Here is a 19,676-nt window from a genome sequence, read left to right as displayed (position 1 = left end):
TTTGCCGTCCATCATTTGCTAGAATGGAAGCTTATGGCACTGGATCCGTCAAATGACAGAATCCGACGGATTCCTTTTTTAACTGAGCATGCTCCAATCCAATTAGCCAGATCCGCTAGTCGGATCCATCGAAAAAATGAATCCATCGCATCAGTTTTTCAAAATCTACGACGGATCCGTCGATCCGTCGAGCCAATGGATTGTGACTGATGGCAAAAAACTTATGTGTGAAAGGGGCCTTAGTAATTGCACCTGCAGTGGCTTGCATATTCACCCCCTTGGCACTTTTTGTGTTTTGCTACCTCACAACCAGGAATTTTAGGTTTTTGTAGGGTTTGTATCAGGTCATATAAAGAACATGTCTACAACTGTGAATACTTGATTTTCTTTTTTTGTGTGAAGCAAACAACACATAGGACAAAATTACTGAACACTTCAGTGTGCATATCTATTTACCCTGCTAATGTCAGTACTTTGTAGAGCCTTCTTCAATTACAGCTGCAAGTCATTTTGGAGAAGTCTCTATGAGCTTTTCACATCTGACCACTTGGGAATTTTGTCCATTCATCAATGAAAAACTGCTCCACCTCCTTCAAGTTAGATGGTTTTCTCTGATGAACCGAAATCTTCTTGGAGTGATGAGTAGTGTTGAGCATTCCGATACTGATCAACCAATCACAAGCCGGGAGGCTGGACACGCGCGCATTTTAAAATTTTAAAATGCGCGCGTGTCCAGCCTCCCGGCTTGTGATTGGTTGATCGCGACGCAACCAATCACAAGCCGGGACGTCACAGGAGGCTGGACACGCGCCCATTTTAAAATGCGCGCGTGTCCAGCCTCCCGTGACGTCACGGCTTGTGATTGGTTGCGTCTCCCATGTGACTGCGACGCAACCAATCACAAAGCCGGGACGTAATTTTAAAATCCTGAAGGACCTGAAATTACGTCACGGCTTGCTGTGATTGGTTGCGTTGCCCATGTGACTGCGACGCAACCAATCACAACGCCGGAACGTAATTTTAAAATCCTGAAGGACCTGAAATTACGTCACGGCTTGCTGTGATTGGTTGCGTCCCGGCCACATGGTCGGCACGCGACCAATCACAAGCCGGGACTTCAGTAAAGGAAAGAAAAGCGCGAATTTTAAACAAAGAACGCTGCCGCTTCCCTCGGTAAGGTGCAGGCTGCGTCGGAGAGGTGAGTATAGCAATATTTTTTATTTTAATTCTTTCTTTTACACATTAATATGGTTCCCAGGGCCTGAAGGAGAGTTTCCTCTCCTTCAGACCCTGGGAACCATCAGGAATACCGTCCGATAAATGAGTCCCATTGACTTGTATTGGTATCGGGTATCGGTATCGGATTGGATCCGATACTTTGCCGGTATCGGCCGATACTTTCCGATACCGATACTTTCAAGTATCGGACGGTATCGCTCAACACTAGTGATGAGCTGTGTGTTTTGGCACCAGACATTGTGTTTATCTTGGTGGGCAAAAAGTTCAATTTTGGTCTCATCTTACCACAGCCTTTGCCTCCATATATTTGGGGAGTCTCCCACATGTATTATGGCAAACTGAAAACAAGCCTAACAATTTTTGTATGTAAGTAAAGGCTTTTTATCTGCCAACTCTTCCATAAAGTCCATCTATATGGAGTGTACAGCATATTGTGGTCATATGGACAGAAAACTCCAGTCTCTGCTTGGGAAGTCTGCAGCTCCTTCAGGGTTACCTTTGGTCTGTGTTCTGCCTCTCTGATTAATGCCCTCCTTGCCAGGGCTGAAAGTTTTAGTGGGTCGCCCTCTCTTGGCAGCTTTGTTGTGGTACCTTGTTCTTTCCATTTGATCATAATAGATTTGATGGTGCTCCGGGGGATCATCAGAGATTTAGATTTTTTTATAACCCAACCCTGACTTGTACTTCTCAACAACTTTATCCCTGTCTTCATGGTGTTGTTTGGTTAGTGGTGCCTCTTGCTTAAATGGGTGCTCCAGTCCAAATTGATTTCATAATAATGGCTTGCAGCTATAACACAGTATAGCACAGCAATCACATAGCATAGTACATCACATAATATTGTAAAACTTATATCATAGCCTGTATAAAAGCTAGGCAGGGAATGCAGCACAGCAATGATTTTTTGGGTGAATCTGTTAAGTGTGAGGATTTAACAGCTCACAACTTAGCAATAAATAGTGACATAAACCCATAAAACTATACTATAGAAATAGTGTAAGTAACGAAACAGCATTGAAGAATGTATACCTTCAGTTTATCCACAGCCTTAGGTTAGAGTCACACTACCGTACAACATGAGCTCCACAAAAAAGATGATCATAAGGCAATTGTTTAGTATATCAAAAAACTATAATTTTATTAAAGCATTAAATCATTTAAAATCATACTGCCAGAGTTAGGGAAGTGGAACAATGATTACATCTCACACTATTGCCGTTATTGACGCACAGCGCCAAGCGATAGTACCTCACATATTAAATACTAGCTGTTTCCAGCCAGCTAACGCTCGGCATGCTCATTGCTATCTAACGCTGCTAGTGATTAAACTAAAGTAAATAATGACAACCTGCAATAGCGCTCACGCAGGTGGTAAATTAACTTAAAATGAAGTTAATAACAATAATAATAATTAAAAATCAGAATAATACTAATACATTTTATTCACAGTGTAAAATCAAAAGCAAACTGGATTCGTGTGGTAATGTGTGGGGACAGAACCTTGTGTGGTAATGTGTGGGGACGCAGCCTCATGTGGTAATGTGTGAGGACAGAGCCTCCTGTGGTAATGTGTCAGGATGGAGCCTCGTATGGTAATGTGTGGGGACAGAGCCTCGCATGGTAATGTGTGAGGAAGGAGCCTCATGTGGTAATGTGTGAGGACGGAGCCTCGTGTGGTAATGTGGGGGGACGGAGCCTCGTGTGGTAATGTGTGGGGACGGAGCCTCATGTGGTAATGTGGGGGGGCTGGATTATGTGTGGTAATATGGTGGGGAGGTGGGATTATGTGTGGTAATGTGGTGGGGGAGGGATTATGTGTGGTAATGTGGAGGGGGGCAGGATTATGTGAGGTAATGTGGTGGGGGGCGGGATTATGTGTGGTAATGTGGTGGGGGGCGGGATTATGTGTGGTAATGTGGTGGGGGGTGGGATTGTGTGTGGTAATGTGGTGGGGGGCGGGATTGTGTGTGGTAATGTGGTGGGGGGCGGGATTATGTGTGGTAATGTGGTGGGGGGCGGGATTGTGTGTGGTAATGTGGTGGGGGGGCGAGATTGTGTGTGGTAATGTTGTGGGGGCAGGATTATGTGCGGTAATGTGGTGGGGGCGGGATTATGTGTGGTAATGTGGTGGGGGCGGGATTCTGTGTGGTAATATGGTGGGGGGCGGGATTGTGTGTGGTAATGTGGTGGGGGCAGGATTGTGTGTGGTAATGTGGTGGGGGGTTGGATTATGTGTGGTAATGTGGTGGTGGGCGGGATTGTGTGTGGTAATGTGGTGGGGGGCGGGATTATGTGTGGTAATGTGGTGGGGGCGGGATTATGTGTGGTAATGGGTGGGGGGATTATGTGTGGTAATGTGGTGGGGGGCGGGATTGTGTGTGGTAATGTGGTGGGGGGCAGGATTGTGTGTGGTAATGTGGTGTGGGCAGGATTGTGTGTGGTAATGTGGTGGGGGGCGGGTTTGTGTGTGGTAATGTGGGGGGCGGAGCTACTGTGCAGGGGGCGGGATTAGCGAGTAATCACAATGCCTCTTATATATATAGATTTGGTGGGAGACTAACAATAACCATAATAAATAAATAAATACTTTTCCTTTTCAAATTATCATACAGGTAAAATCCAAAATAGTATGTACCCTTATATGAGTTAATTGTATATATCATCACCATTAATCAGCCACATTTCACTACCTTCAATCTATATCTACCAACCCAAACCATATGGGACATGTGGTAGGTGAAGCGGTATAATTACCTTAAGTGGCTGAAGTATGGACTGACTGCTATCACCCAGGTCTGCACGTCCGCCCCGACGCGAGTTTCGGACTACTTGGTTCCGCTTCCCTAACTCTGGCAGTATGATTTTAAATGATTTAACGCTTTAATAAAATTATAGTTTTTTGATATACTAAACAATTGCCTTATGATCATCTTTTTTGTGGAGTTCTATGTAGTAATTGATGATAGGCTGCAGTAATCCTGTTGATTTCATGATAATAAATGGTGGATTTATTTATAATATACCATGTTTGACCGTCATATGTGTCTATGGATACCGTACAACATGGCAGAGTGCTATGCGATAAAACATCGCATAGCACTTGGCCCAGTGTTACTCTATGGGCCAGCTCAGATCAGTGATTATTTTCTCATGCCAAATCGGCATGCGTGAACAATTGCAGCATGCTTCGACTGTCAGTGAGTCTATGGGTGTGAGTGTCACAATGCACAGCAGATATCAGATATCAACCGAGTGCAGTACAATATACGCCAATGCTGTCAGCAGATGAAATGGAGAAATTAATTTCTCCACCTCCTCCGCAGCTGTGCTCCGATCCTCTGCTAGAGGATTGGAGCACAGAGCACTGACACTTGGCTCACACTCGCAGCAGAGCAGGAGCCGAGGGTCATTAGCATATGGCATCCAATGCTCTTGCATTATATGTAGAGTACCATTGACATTACTGAGGCTGTGTTTGCATGAAATAGTTTAACCCCTTAACGACCGCCGATACGCCTTTTAACGGCGGCAGTTAAGGGTACTTAAACCACTAAACCACAGCACCGTTAATTAACGGCGCTATGGAAAAAGTGAATAGCACCCCCCAGAGTCAGATTTTCTCTGGGGTCTCGGTTGACGGGGGTAGCCGAGACCCTAGAGAACATGATTCGGGGGGGTTTTACTGACCCCCGAGTTGCGATCGCCGGTAATTAACCGTTTACCGGCGATCGCAAAAAAAAACAAAACGTGATTTCCCTTTTAATTTCTCTGTCCTCCGATGTGATCGCACATCAGAGGACAGAGAAATGGGGTCCCCGATAGCCCCCCGATACTCACCTGTCTCCCCCGGTGCTCCTCATGTCTCCCGATGGGGCCGCCATCTTTTTCCAGCAAAAAAATGCCGGCCGGCACCCGGAGGATCTTTGGGGTCTCGGCTGCCGGGGGTAGCCGAGACCCCAAAGAACATGATCGGGGTCGGTTTTTACCGACCCCTGTTTTGCGATCGCTGGTAATTAACTGCTTACCGGCGGTCGCAAAAAAAAAAGCGATCTGTCATTCTTTGTCCTCTGATGTGATCGCACATCAGAGGACAGAGAAATAGGGGGATTCGGGGACCCTATCATACTTACCGGTGTCCCTGGGTCCTCCTGCGTCCCCTCCTGTCTGCCGGCTTCTTCATCGGGAAAGAAAATGGCGGGCGCATGCGCAGTGCGCCCACCATCTGCCGGCCGGCAGGAGAGAGGAGTTGGGGCTAAAATTAGGGTTAGGGTTAGGGTTGGGGCTAAATTTAGGGTTAGGGTTAGGGTTGGGGCTAAATTTAGGGTGAGGGTTAGGGCTAGGGTTAGGGTTAGGGTTAGGCTTCTTTCACACTTGCGTCGGTACAGGGCCGTCGCAATGCGTCGGCCCGATGTACCGACGCACTTTGTGAAAATTGTGCACAAGTGGGCAGCGGATGCAGTTTTTCAATGCATCCGCTGCCCAGTCTATGTCCTAGGGAGGAGGGGGCAGAGTTACGGCCACGCATGCGCGGAAATGGCGGATGCGACGTACAAAAAAAAGGTTACATTGAACGTTTTTTTGTGACAACGGTCCGCCAAAACACAATGGATCCAGGGCACGGACGCAACGTGTGGCCATCCGTCGGCAATACAAGTCTATGGGCATAAAAGGCATCCTGCAGGCACATTTTCAGGATGCGTTTTTTGTCCAAAATGACGGATTGCGACAGATGCCACACGACACAAGTGTGAAAGTAGCCTTAAGGCTAGGGTTAGGGTTGGGGCTAAAATTAGGGCTAGGGTTAAGGTTAAATTTAGGGTTAGGGTTAGGGTTGGGGCTAAATTTAGGGTTAGGGCTAAAGTTAGGGTTAGGGCTAGGGTTGAGGCTAAAATTAGGGTTAGGGCTAGGGTTAGGGTTGGGGCTAAAGTTAGGGTTAGGGTTGGGGCTAAAATTAGGGTTAGGGCTAGGGTTAGGGTTGGGGCTAAAGTTAGGGCAAGGGTTGGGGCTAAAGTTAGGGCTAGGGTTGCGGATAAAGTTAGGGTTAGAGTTGAGATTAGGGTTAGGGTTTGGATTAGGGTTGGTATTAGGGTTAGGGTTGGCATTAGGGTTAAGTTTGGGATTAGGGTTAGGTTTGGGATTAGGGTTAAAGTTAGGGTTGGGATTAGGGTTAGGGGTGTATTGGGATTAGGGTTAGGTTTGAGGTTAGGGTTGAGATTAGGATTAGGGGTGTGCTGGATTTAGGGTTTTGATTAGGGTTATGGTTAGGGTTGAGATTAGGGTTGTTTTGGGGTTAGGGTTGTGATTATCGTTAGGGTTGTGATTAGGATTATAAATCGGTTGGGATTAGGGTTAGGGGTGTGTTGTGGTTAGGGTTGGATTTAGAATTGGGGGGTTTCCACTGTTTAGGTACATCAGGCGGTGTCCAAACACAGCAGCCAATTTTGCGCTCAAAAAGTCAAATGGTGCTCCCTCCCTTCTGAGCTCTGCCGTGCGCCCAAACAGTGGTTTACCCCCACATATAGGGCATCAGTGTACTCGGGATAAATTGGACAACAACTTTGGCAGTCCAATTTCTCTTGTTACCCTTGTGAAAATAAAAACTTGGGGGGCTAAAAAATCTTTTTTGTGGAAAAAAAAATTTTTTTTATTTTCACGACTCTGCATTATAAACTTTTGTGAAGCACTTGGGCATTCAAAGTTCTCACCATACATCTATATAAGTTCCATGGGGCGTCTAGTTTCCAAAATGGGGTCACTTGTGGGGGGTTTCTACTGTTTAGGTACATCAGGCGCTCTGCAAACGCAACATAACGCCCGCAGACCATTCTATCAAAGTCTGCATTCCAAAACGGCACTCCTTCCCTTCCGAGCTCTGCCGTGCACCCAAACAGTGGTTTACCCCCACATATGGGGTACCAGCATACTCAGGAGAAATTGTACAACAACTTTTGGGGTCCAATTTCTCCTGTTACCCTTGTGAAAATAAAAACTTGGGGGCTAAAAAATCTTTTTTGTGGAAAAAAAAAATATTTTTTTATTTTCACGACTCTGCATTATAAACTTCTGTGAAGCATTTGGCATTCAAAATTCTCACCACACATCTAGATAAGTTCCAAGGGGGGTCTAGTTTCCAAAATGGGGTCACTTGTGGGGCGTTTCTACTGTTTAGGCACATCAGGGGCTCTCCAAACAAGACATGGCGTCCGATCTCAATTCCAGCCAATTCTACATTGAAAAAGTAAAACGGCACTCCTTCTCTTCCAAGCTCTGTGGTGCGCCCAAACAGTGGTTTACCCCCACATATAGGGTATTGACGTACTCAGGAGAAATTGCTCAACAACTTTTGTGGTCTAATTTCTCCTGTTACCCTTGTAAAAATAAAAATTTTGGGGCAAAAAGATCATTTTTGTAGAAAAAATGCGATTTTTTTATTTCCACGGCTCTACGTTATAAACTTCTGTGAAGTACTTGGGGGTTCAAAGTGCTCACCACTAGTGTTGAGCGATACCGTCCGATACTTGAAAGTATCGGTATCGGAAAGTATCGGCCGATACCGGCAAAGTATCGGATCCAATCCGATACCGATACCCGATACCAATACAAGTCAATGGGACTCAAGTATCGGACGGTATTCCTGATGGTTCCCAGGGTCTGAAGGAGAGGAAACTCTCCTTCAGGCCATGGGATCCATATAAATGTGTAAAAGAAAGAATTAAAATAAAAAATATTGCTATACTCACCTGTCCGACGCAGCCTGGACCTCAGCGAGGGAACCGGCAGCGTTGTTTGTTTAAAATTCGCGCTTTTACTTGGTTACGTGAAGTCCCGGCTTGTGATTGGTCAGGGCGGCCATGTTGCCGGGACACGGACCAATCACAGCAAGCCGTGACGAAATTACATCACGGCTTGCTGTGATTGGTCCGCGTCCCGGCAACATGGCCGCCATTAACCAATCACAAGCCGTGACGTCACGGGAGGCTGGACACGCGCGCTTTTTAAAATGGGCGCGTGTCCAGCCTCCCGTGACGTCCCGGCTTGTGATTGGTTGCGCCGCGGTCAACCAATCACAAGCCGGGAGGCTTGTATAATACATCAGCTGAGAGGTGATACATGGGAATGTGAGACACATCCTGCAAATTCGACCAAACTTATTATGCAATAATTGATGTTTTGACAACATTGGCAGTTTCCCCTTGTTTGGTTTAGTTCATCCTCACTCATTTTGTGCGCCGCGGTCAACCAATCACAAGCCGGGAGGCTGGACACGCGCGCATTTTAAAATTTTAAAATGGGCGCATGTCCAGCCTCCCGTGACGTCCCGGCTTGTGATTGGTTGCGCCGCGGTCAACCAATCACAAGCCGGGAGGCTGGACACGCGCGCATTTTAAAATTTTAAAATGCGCGCGTGTCCAGCCTCCCGGCTTGTGATTGGTTGATCGCGGCGCAACCAATCACAAGCCGGGACGTCACGGGAGGCTGGACACGCGCCCATTTTAAAATGCGCGCGTGTCCAGCCTCCCGTGACGTCACGGCTTGTGATTGGTTGCGTCTCCTATGTGACTGCGACGCAACCAATCACAAAGCCGGGACGTAATTTTAAAATCCTTAAGGACCTGAAATTACGTCACGGCTTGCTGTGATTGGTTGCGTCGCCCATGTGACTGCGACGCAACCAATCACAACGCCGGAACGTAATTTTAAAATCCTGAAGGACCTGAAATTACGTCACGGCTTGCTGTGATTGGTTGCGTCCCGGTCACATGGGCGGCACGCAACCAATCACAAGCCGGGACTCACGTAAAGGAAAGAAAAGCGCGAATTTTAAACAAAGAACGCTGCCGCTTCCCTCGGTAAGGTGCAGGCTGCGTCGGAGAGGTGAGTATAGCAATATTTTTTATTTTAATTCTCTCTTTTACACATTTTTACATTAATGTTGTTTCGATACCGATACCCGATATCACAAAAATATCGGATCTCGGTATCGGAATTCCGATACAGCAAGTATCGGCCGATACCCGATACTTGCAGTATCGGAATGCTCAACACTACTCACCACACATCTAGATAAGTTCCTTCAAGGGTCTAGTTTCCAAAGTGGTATCACTTGTGGGGGTTTCCACTGTTTAGGCACATCAGCGGCTCTCCAAACACGACATGACGTCCGATCTCAATTCCAGCCAATTCTACATTGAAAAAGTAAAACGGCACTCCATCTCTTCCAAGCTCTGCGGTGTGCCCAAACAGTGGTTTACCCCCACATATGGGGTATCGATGTACTCAGGAGAAATTGCACAACAACCTTTGTGGTCTAATTTCTCCTGTTATCCTTGTGAAAATAAGAATTTGTGGGCGAAATAATCATTTTTGTGTAAACAAATGCGATTTTTTATTTTCATGGCTCTACGTTATAAACTTCTGTGAAGCACTTGGGGGTTCAAAGTGCTCACCACACATCTAGATAAGTTCCTTAAGAGGTCTAGTTTCCAAAATGGTGTCACTTGTGGGGGGTTTCCACTGTTTAGGCACATCAGGGGCTCTCTAAACGTGACATGGCATCCAATCTCAATTCCAGCCAATTCTGCATTGAAAAAGTAAAACGGCACTCCTTCACTTCCAAGCTATGCTGTGCACCCAAACAGTGGTTTACTCCCACATTTGGGTATCGGCGTATTCAGGAGAAATTGCACAACGCAATTTATGGTTAAATTTCTGTTTTTACACTTGTGAAAATAAAAAAAAATGGTTCTGAAGTAAAATGTTTGCAAGAAAAAGTTAAATGTTCATTTTTTCCTTCCACATTGTTTCAGTTCCTGTGAAGCACATAAAGGGTTAATAAACTTCTTGAAGATGATTTTGAGCACCTTGAGGGGTGCAGTTTTTAGAATGGTGTCACACTTGGTTATTTTCTATCATATAGACCCCTCAAAATGACTTCAAATGTGATGTGGTCCCTAAAAAAATGGTGTTGTAAAAATGAGAAATTGCTGGTCAACTTTTAAACCTTATAACTCCCTAACAAAAAAAAAATGTGTTTCCAAAATTGTGCTGATGTAAAGTAGACATGTGGGAAATGTTAATTATTAACTATTTTTCATGACATATCTCTCTGATTTAAGGGCATAAAAATACAAACTTTGAAAATTGCAAAATTTAAATTTTTTTTGCCATATTTCCATTTTTTTCATACATAATCGCAAGTAATATTGAAGAAATGTTACCACTAACATGAAGTACAATATGTCACGAAAAAATAAACTCAGAATCAGCGGGATCCATTAAAGTATTCCAGAGTTATAACCTCATAAATTGACAGTGGTCAGAATTGTAAAAATTGGCTCGGTCATTAAGTACCAAATTGGCTCTGTCACTAAGGGGTTAAATGGAGTTGAATACAGAATAATGTATTTTCAGGTCAATGAGAGTACCCAATTAATGGCTATTTTATTGGCGGCAAATTAATTTGGGGGAGAAGAATTCACCAAAGCTGGTAAATTTGAGTTTAAAAAGATTGAATCATCTTAAATTTATGTTTTTATGTTTCAATTGTATTGCAAAACGTATATTCTCCACATTCTGCATATTTCTCAGTAGCAGCTTTGGTCCTACAAGAAGGCCAACCAGGGTATGAGTAAGAGAAGAAAATTATCTGGGAGACAGTTAATGCAAGTACCAATTCAGAGGAAAATACAAAGGATTAGCAGTGGCAAATAAGTTAAAAGAACGTTTTTTTATACCCGTTCTGGAAATAGCTGCCTACAGTGCCTAAAATATAGATGAATTACAGTAATACTTCAGAATAATGACATGTGTCAGATAAAAATATAATTAATGGGGATGTCAAATTCAATATCAAAGGCTATTAAACAATATTATAACTAACACATATTATATTTCATATACTGTGTTTTGAGATTAAAATTAAATATCTAGTATTATAATTGTCACATACACACTTCCCAGCACATGACGTGGGGTGTGTCTTTAAGGGTTAATGTATCTCCTGTCACTCAATTTAGCCGTCAACCTCTGTTATAGGCTATAAAGTGAGCATAAATCACACCATAGCACAGTCCACACACCCTGGATACACAGCACGCTTCCACCACTCTTCAAACACATAGGGTGATGAGTTCCCAAAATATGCTACTGCTTGACAATCAAAATGGTTATACACTCTCGGAAAAGCTGTGGATCCTTTAGATCATAGAAGTACCAAACTTATAAAATTTTAAAACTTTAATTAAGAAAAACATAGTGCTTAAAAGAAAAGGTACAGAAAGAAAAAACTAAAATGACACACAAACATGCAAAACAATTATAAAATAAAAAGGGAGAAATAACAAATAATAATGTTTCTGCCTAAAGTTATTAGTCTGTATCATTGGGGGAAGGAGAAATGAATTATGGATCACAGCTAGTGATGAGTGAGTGTGTTCAACACTGCTCATTAAGTGATCGAGCATTAGGGTGCTCGAGCACGCTCATTACTCATTACTTGGGCTCAATGCTCGAGTCCCTGTCCGGCATGTTTTGTGGCTGTTAAGGTACCTTCACACGAAGCGACGCTGCAGCGATAGCGACAACGATGTCGATCGCTGCAGCGTCGCTGTTTGGTCGCTGGAGAGCTGTCACACAGACCGCTCTCCAGCGATCAACTATGCCGAGGTCCCCTGGTAACCAGGGTAAACATCGGGTAACTAAGCGCAGGGCCGCGCTTAGTAACCCGATGTTTACCCTGGTTACCAGCGTAAAATCTAAAAAAAACAAACAGCACATACTTACATTCACGTCCCCCTGCGTCCACTTCCTGACTGACTGAGCGCCGTACAGTGAGAGCAGAGCGGTGACGTCACCGCTGTGCTGCTTTCACTTTCACTTTGCGGCGCTGAGTCAGAGGAGGAAGCAGACTGCAGGGGACGCAATGTGAGTATGTGCTGTTTGTTTTTTTTACATTTTACGCTAGTAACCAGGGTAAACATCGGGTAACTAAGCGCGGCCCTGCGCTTAGTAACCCGATGTTTACCCTGGTTACCAGTGTAAAATATCGCTGGTATCGTTGCTTTTGCTTTCAAACACAACGATACACAGCGATCGGACGACCAAATAAAGTTCTGGACTTTATTCAGCGACCAGCGACATCACAGCAGGATCCTGATCGCTGCTGCGTGTCAAACGAAACGATATCGCTAGCGAGGACGCTGCAACGTCACGGATTGCTAGCGATATCGTTATAATGTCGTTTCGTGTGAAGGTACCTTTAGACTTCCAATCAACATGAGTGAATTGCTAGCCATATATAGTAATGCAGTAGTCATGTGGGTTATTTGCATAACTGTGACTGGCCGACCACATTGCTTCATCTGCTCTATCTAAGACCTCAGGTTCTGATGCTTGATCCACTGGCCTCTGAAATCAGAGAATAAAATTAATATTCGATGCCAAGAGATGAGCAGGGGAAGCAGTGAATACTCATTAAGCATTTACATCTGCTTAACTGGCAAAATAGTTATTTAAAAACAAACAAAAGTATTTTATTTAAAAAAAAACATTCCCTTACAATTCCCCTCATTTACCCATTTCTTAGAAAGTAAAGTCCGAAGTAGTCCACAGCACCACGATTACCACTCCGACGTCTGCAGCATATGAAACCTCATTTACACAATGAAGCTTGATGTGCTGTAGCAGCTGCTGCCAGTTCTCACGCTGAGGGTAGAACGAGAGCCAGCCACTATGATGAGTGGTGATGTCAAGAAGGTTACCGACATGTGTCTGTGTCTGGCAGTACCCTTACCGACGTCCCCGATGGTCACAGACACTGCTGGCTATCGCAGAGCACTGTGAGATCCAGCAATGTGTGCTGATGTGACATCCTATGATGCCCTGTTCTCTGTGATGTGCCAGTTCTGGGGTGAGTGCGGGCTGGTATTTTTAGGCTGGGAAGAGGCCAATAGCCATGGACCTTAGCAGTCTGACAATATCAGCCTGCAGCTATCTGATTTGCCTTAGTTGGTTAATATAAACAGGGGATACCCCACATCATTTTTTTTTTCAATTATTTATTTATTTATTGCTAAAAATGACAGGGAAATACGGTGGGCGATGACATTTTTTTCTTCTTTTTATTTTTTCTTATGTACAGTGAAGAGCAAAAGGGTAACAATGTTTTAAACTTTTGACTTTCAGGCTCCATATCTCAACATCCACTTCTGATTTGAACGTGAGACTTCCATCATTTTATAGACAATCATCTTGGATATTTCATACTTAACTTTGACTTGCAACTATTTAGCATATAATTAGTTATGCAGATTATTGTGATGTCACTTCATTGCTACTGTATTGCTCTTAAAGATCTAAATTCTAATTTTTATTATTTTGTTAGTATTTTGTAAATCCACTTTTGGCTTTCAACATTGCCTAAACCCTCCTGGGTATGCTCTTGATCATATTCAAGCAACCGAAATTTGATCTCAGGTCTCTTCTACATGTTCCCAAAGTTGGTGCATGCTGTCTACTCACTTGGGTATGTATTCATTTTTTTCTTCAATTCTACCCACAAATATTTGACTGGGTTGCGGTCTGGGGAGTGTCGGGGCCATTCAACACCTCTACTTCATTGTCATTGAACCATTTCTTCTCCAATCTTGATATATGCTTCGGGTCGTTGTCTTGCTAGAAGACTATGTCATCTTTTTCATACCCATAGTACTTGAGTGTACAAAGTAACTCATCTTGTAGGATACTCATATATAGCTCAGTATTGAGAACACCTTCGATCCTGTTCAAGTTTTCAATGTTTTTGGCTGTGAAACAATCCGATATTATCAGGCTTCCTCCATCGAACGTGATATTTCTTTCAATTTCTCAATCCGTTAACCTGTTTTTCCCTTGTTTCTTTCAGACCCATGTGCACCTATCAGAGCCTAGCCTATTGACTTTTGTGTCATCACTTCAAATCACCCATTTCAAATCTTTAAATGTTCACTTTTTGTACTTGTTTGCAAACTCGAACCAATGCTTCTTATGACAATATTGAAGCTGAGGCTTCATTACCTTTTTTCAAGCCACCATTCCATTTTTTTGTAATGTGTGTCGCATGGTGCTTGCATCGATGTGTGTGAACTCACTATTATGAAGCATATGAGCCACCTCCACTGCTTGTCACGCCAGAACTCATAGATCTTGGGATGAGATGATTTGTTGACTCTGATATTTTGCCTGGATGTCCACCTTTTGGCTTTTGAATGGATGGACGGACTTCATTTCGTATTCTTCCAACTGCCATGGCACTCACATGATGCAGTTTGGCAATTTTCTTGGTCAAGAGACCGTTATTGATGAGCTGGATGATGCTGTTTCTCTTTTCTTGGGAAATCATCTTCATAGCTGCTCCTTGATTTGAACCTATGACCTTTTGCTTTGGAATCAACCTAATAATACACTGAGCTATTGGGGAATGTGAGAACAGTTTGTATTTTGGAGTATTAAGGAAGACAAATATTTTTCCCCACCAGGAGCTAAACAGTAACAATGCATTGGCATGACAAGAATCTGCATAACTAATTATATGATAAAAAGTTGTAAGACAAATTTATCTATGAGATAGCCAAGATGATTTTCTATAAAATGATGGCAGTGTCACTTTCAAAGCAGTATTGGATGGCGAAATATGGAGCCCAAAAGTAAACGTTCAAAACATTGCTCCCCTTTCCTCTTCACTGTATATGTAATTATACAGGTAAAATGTTTTCAAACAGTTATTCCTGTAAAATCCATTTTCGCTTTGATTTTTGTATGTTTTATTGTCAGTTTGTAAAAGTGACACAATGCTCTGACAATATTGTTCCCAGCAGCGACCTGGCTTCTCATTGCTGTTCCCATTCTATTTCAGCAGTGTTTCCATCCATTTCCCTGGTAGGGTCTGCCAGAAAAATGCTCAAGTTTCCCTTTCACTTCCATTATGCTTGTTACTTGAAACAAGCACCTGAGCATTACTAGCTGCTTGATTCGAGTAATGAGCATTTCGTCCATCACTAATCACAACCAACAACAGTGGACTCAAACATGTGAACACTTTCCTATTGTGTAACCCATCTTTTTATACAACTTGTTCCGGACGCACATTGCTAGGAGAGCCTATAGTATAATATTAAAATTTCTAGTCCATGACTGGACCGTGGGCTAATTTAGGGCAAGCACCTTGCAATTAAAATGCTTTGTGCCTCCAACTCCCCCTCCCACCTTCATATAGTAAATAGAAAATATCCAACCGGGCTACAATAACCATCTGCCCACTCTTTGAAGCTTGGCTCACAAGGCTGAGGTGTTACAATTGACACCTGTAAATTCTCAGTGAAACCTACTCCCCCTTGGTTCTAGGTTCCCGTAATCACCTTTGGCAGAGATAGTCCTGCGGATGCAGACTAAACTAATATTACTTTGCAGGTGTTATACATTTCCATTACAATAATATATTAAGAACAATTTGCAAAATGTGATAATGTTAAAATGCGTTGAAACACCAGAATTTCAAATCCCAAATCAAATAGAAAAACTCATACTTGCATGGTCATGAAAATATTATAAACAGTATAATACATCCCTGATGTAAATGACAGAATGTTAGGGAATATTGAAACCGAACTGTACATTCAACAAACTTTGCATAAATCAATAGTACAAGTGGCTGTAAGAAACACTGTAATGTATCTTATCTGAACAATAAGCTTTCTTTTCTACTAACTAGACACTTCTTACCCTTCCCCCTGCCTTCTGAATTATCCATTCATTGTTAAAGGCAGCTCAAGTCTGTTCTTGCTCAGAGGAGACTGCCTGCAAGTGTGATATGACACAACACATTTTCCTATATGTAGAGGGGAAAGGGTAGGAGGAGTGAGCTGCAGGGAAAAGAATAGAGGCAGATAGGGTTGAGCGACCTTTAGTTTTTTAGGGTCGAGACGGGTTTTGTGAAACCCGACTGTCTTAAAAGTCGAGTCGAGTGAAATCGGCCGACCACCGTGAAAAGTCGGGTTTCGGCCAAAAGTCGGCGACTTATGAAAATGAACGACCCGTTTCGCTCAACCCTAGAGGCAGATAATCAAACATGCTGCAGAGCTCTGTGACAAGTGTTTTACCTCACATCAGAGGTTGATTCAGATCAACACAGCTCAGCTCTGCTGCATAATAGCCTTGACGTTGCTGTTGGTTGCAGTAGATTGTTTCTGAGAGCTAAAAGGTGAATAAAAAACAGGAACCTCTCTGTGTTGTGATGTCAAGTAGAAGAAATCACTGCTGCTTCTCTCTTCCTCCAGCACACAGTGAGTTGCCAATTACAGATAAATCCTGCATTTTTACCAATTTTCACCTCTGCATGCTCTAAGTCTTAAATGGCCTTAAATGAAGCTATTCCTCATGTATACTCACAGGACAGCTCATTTTGACTAGTTACTTCAAAGCACAGTTACTCACTCTTTAAGTCACTCACTGACAATCTCAGTTTACTCCTTTTTAAAAACTGCTAAACAGGTACATCTTTAACAAGAACTGCAGTGTTTACTTTTATATAAAAGTGATTGTGCAACATGTAACAGCTGTGCCAATATGATCAAGCACAGTTATGTCTGGGTATAAGCTGCGTTCACATGTTATGGTCATGTTTGTTTTCTTTTTGCTGCAATCGCTGCACAGATGGGTGAAACTGGAGAGCAATTTCCAAATTCATCAATTGGGGAGACAGTTTTAGGGCCAGATATGTTAATTATGTTAATTCAGTACCTGACTGGAATAACATTTCACATAAGGAGCACCAAGGTGCAAGCCACTAAATAGATGCACCAAATTCATTAAGTTGGTGCTCATCTTATTGAATTTGCTAAAAAAAAGAAATGAGGTGTGCTAATAAGACAGGATCATCAAGTTTCATGAAAAAAAAATTATTGAACAAACACAAACCAAAAAAATTACAAATTATTAAAAACATATTAAAAAGCTTAATGGCTAGAAATTATTCCACCACGCGGGTTCACATGAGAACTTACACCTCTTCTCCAATGTACAGAAAAGTAACGAAGTCGCACATACTGTGCTGGTTTTGGTTCTTCTGTCCAGTATAGCCACACATAAAAACCTATTATAGGTTCCATAGGTTGTACATTTTATTGTGGACTTCCTGTGATATATGATCTTTTTGCAGATGACAGCTATTATTATAGCAATTATTCTGTCAATGGTTTATTGATCAGTTCAAATGGGTTAGCTATATGTGCCAATCAATTTTGCCTCAGGACATTATATGTTATCAACCCTTGTAATGATGGTACTTACAAGGGGCGTTCATTAAAAATTTCCCCTGACCCACTTCTATTTATCACAGGATGTGAAACTGCACATGTGTAATGATATAAGTCTCTATAGGTTACGTGTCAATTTGCAACTCAGAACTGAAAACGGTCTTGATTTTACAAGTGCTGAAGTGGTGTGAGGTTTGATAATGGACCCAGTGGTGTACAGAGAAGTCACCCAGTTCCTTTACCTGGAAGGCTGAACACCAAAGGAGACTTTTGATGAGATGAAAGAGGTTTATGATGATGATTCCCCATCATATGGTGTAGTCAAAAATTGGCATTGTCAATTCAAATGTGGTCAGATGTGGGTGCAAACAGCTACAAATTCCAGGGCGACCCCACTCTGCTATTGATGAACACATCATCTAGCAAGTGGAAGTCGCCATTTCGAAAAATCATTGCTTAACCATTAGCCACCTAGCTCAAAATGTCAAAATTAGTGTGGGGTCTGTGGAAAAAATGATCCAAGACCATCTTCACATGCATAAGGGTTGAAGCACTGCTATGTGTAGCACAAGCGATCAGACAATCACATCTTCAAGTCTCCTAAGGTTGACAAACAAGGGCCTGCAGAATACCCCTGTGTTTGCCATTGTAGATCCGCTATGAATGCTGGCCAGAGGCCGGCGTTCATAGCAGATGATGATTGCTCAACATGTAGCAGGGCCAAAGCATTGCTATTGTAGCACAAGCGATTAGACAATCATAGCTTCAAGTCTCCTAAAGAGACCATTGAAGCCAGTAGAAAGTAGAAAAAAAATGTTTTTAAAATAATAAAAAAATATAAAAGTTCAAATCCCCCCTTTGGAATCATTCAAAATAATAATAATAAAAAAATACACATATTTGGTATTGCTACATTCAGAAATGCCCGATCTATCAAAATATAAAAAGAATTAACCAGAATGATAAACGGCGTAACAAGAAAAAAATCAAAGTGCATGAATTACTTTTTTTTGTTGTCGCAACATTGCAATAAAATGCAATAACGGGCAATCAAAACATCGTATCTACCCCAAAAAATAGTATCAATAAAAATGGCAGCTCGGTGCGAGAAAATAAGCCCTCACCCAGCCCCAGATCCCGAAAAATGGCGTCAATTTTTATAACAAACTTTGTTTTCGTTTTTCACCACATAAATAAAAAAGAACCAGTACATGTTTTGTATCTGAGAACTCATAATGACCTGAAAAATGATAATGGCATTTAGTGAACATGGTAAAAAAAAAAAAAAAAAAAAGAACATTTGTGGAATTGCACTTTTTTGCAATTTCGCAGCACTTGGAATTTGTTTCCCTTTATCCAGTACACTAAATGGTAAAATCAATGGTGACATTTAAAAGTACAACTCAACCAGCAAAGAAAAGCCCTCACATGGTCATATTGGAGGAAAAATAAAAAGTTATGGCTCTGGGAAGAAGGTGAGCAAAAAATAAAAATGCAATAATGGAAAATCCCAAGGTCGTGAAGGGGTTAAAGAAAAACCCAATAGATATTATTGAGTTGTGTCTAGTGTTGAGCGATACCGTCCGATGCTTGAAAGTATCGGTATCGGATAGTATCGGCCGATACCCGAAAAGTATCGGATATCGCCGATACCGATACCCGATACCAATACAAGTCAATGGGACACCAAGTATCGGAAGGTATCCTGATGGTTCCCAGGGTCTGAAGGAGAGGAAACTCCCCTTCAGGCCCTGGGATCCATATTAATGTGTAAAATAAAGAATAAAAATAAAAATATTGATATACTCACCCTCTGACGCGCCCTGGTTGTAACCGCCAGCCTCCGTTCATAAGAATGAGCGCTTGAAAGTCCTTAGATGACGTCGTGGCCTGTGATTGGTCACGGAGCGGTCACGTGACTGCCACGCGACCAATCACAAGCCGCGACGTCATCTAAGGTCTTTCAAGCGAATTATAAAAAAAATCTACATTTCTCAAAATGCAAATTTTTAGTGATTTTCTTTCATGTGAATTGAGCAAAATTGCGGCCCCCAATTTTCTGATTTGTAAAAGGCTATCAAAATGTTAAAAAATAAATTATACTCACCTTACTGCTCACCTTTCGGCCCCTCAGCTTCTTACCATCAC

This window comes from Ranitomeya variabilis, chromosome 1, assembly GCF_051348905.1.
Source record: "Ranitomeya variabilis isolate aRanVar5 chromosome 1, aRanVar5.hap1, whole genome shotgun sequence".
Lineage (NCBI taxonomy): Eukaryota > Metazoa > Chordata > Amphibia > Anura > Dendrobatidae > Ranitomeya > Ranitomeya variabilis.
This window is presented reverse-complemented; position numbering follows the sequence as displayed.